The following is a 1,154-nucleotide window of genomic DNA, read 5'->3' as shown; positions in this document are numbered from 1 at the left end:
TGATTACTCTTTACAGGTGTTGAATATTTTTTGTAATTCTTCCATAGCTGATAGTTCTTCTCCATCTTGGGTGAATATGGTATTTAATAATCCATAATCAAAACAAATTTTTATTAAGCTTGGGTTGGTTTTGAGTAGTGCAATTAGCTTGTTGTGACCTTGTAATCTTTGGGTTATATAGTTTGTGTTAGATTCTTTGATATCTGTTGCTCTGGGTTAAGGTTTAGAAAAGTTAGTACTCGGTAAATATTTTCTATGTATTTTTGGGCTGTATAGTTATAAACTTTTTTATCTTGGTTCAGACTATCTCGATATGTGGTAATTTGTGGGGGTATATTCAAGAGGTCTTTTTGTATTTTTGGTGTAAATGATTTTTCAAATATCTTATTTAAGTTCATATTCTGGTATCTTTGTCCAATAACTCCTTTGCTTGTACCTGCAATTGTGGATTGATAAACGTTATGGGTTTTACGGAGTGTCCCAATGTCTCCTTCTAGCTCTGGAATTTTAATATCTTCCGATCGACATAGCTCTGCAACTACTGAGTTAGCTGATTTGTAGCTACAGACTTCAGTTTATCTTCATTAGACTTTAGCTTTTCTATTTCATTACCCATACTAACCTCTTTCATTGAAAGCGTAATTAGGGTTTTGAATATCTTTAGAGGTAGAGGTATAAACTGCATACATCTTACACTCCCCAGACTTCACTATGGGGGAATACACTGGGTTTTTGTTGTTGTTGTTGTTGTTGTGTAGCTTTGTCTTGATATGTAATCTGCAATAACGTTTTTATTAGTACTAATTACTTCAATTGTAAATGTAAAATTTAATATATACAATATTAGTCTCCGAATCTCTTTTGTTGTAACTGAATTTTGTATTTTCTTTGTTAGCACCAACGTACCTGTATATTATCTGTTCGTACAATAAACTTGTTATATACAATATATGGCTCAAATGCTAATAAACATTTATATAATGAACATAATTCTTTTCTATTTATTTCCCATTTTATTTCTGTTTCATTAAACGTTCTTGAATAATATCTACAATGATGTTCTATTTTTTCATTTTCATACCTATATTTAAGTACTCCTCCATAACTACATTCACTAGCATCTGCTTCTACTATATATATAAATTTTCTATTTC

This window comes from Capsicum annuum, chromosome 4 (assembly GCF_002878395.1).
Source record: "Capsicum annuum cultivar UCD-10X-F1 chromosome 4, UCD10Xv1.1, whole genome shotgun sequence".
NCBI classification, from domain to species: Eukaryota; Viridiplantae; Streptophyta; class Magnoliopsida; order Solanales; family Solanaceae; genus Capsicum; species Capsicum annuum.
Note: the sequence above shows the minus strand (reverse complement) of the source record.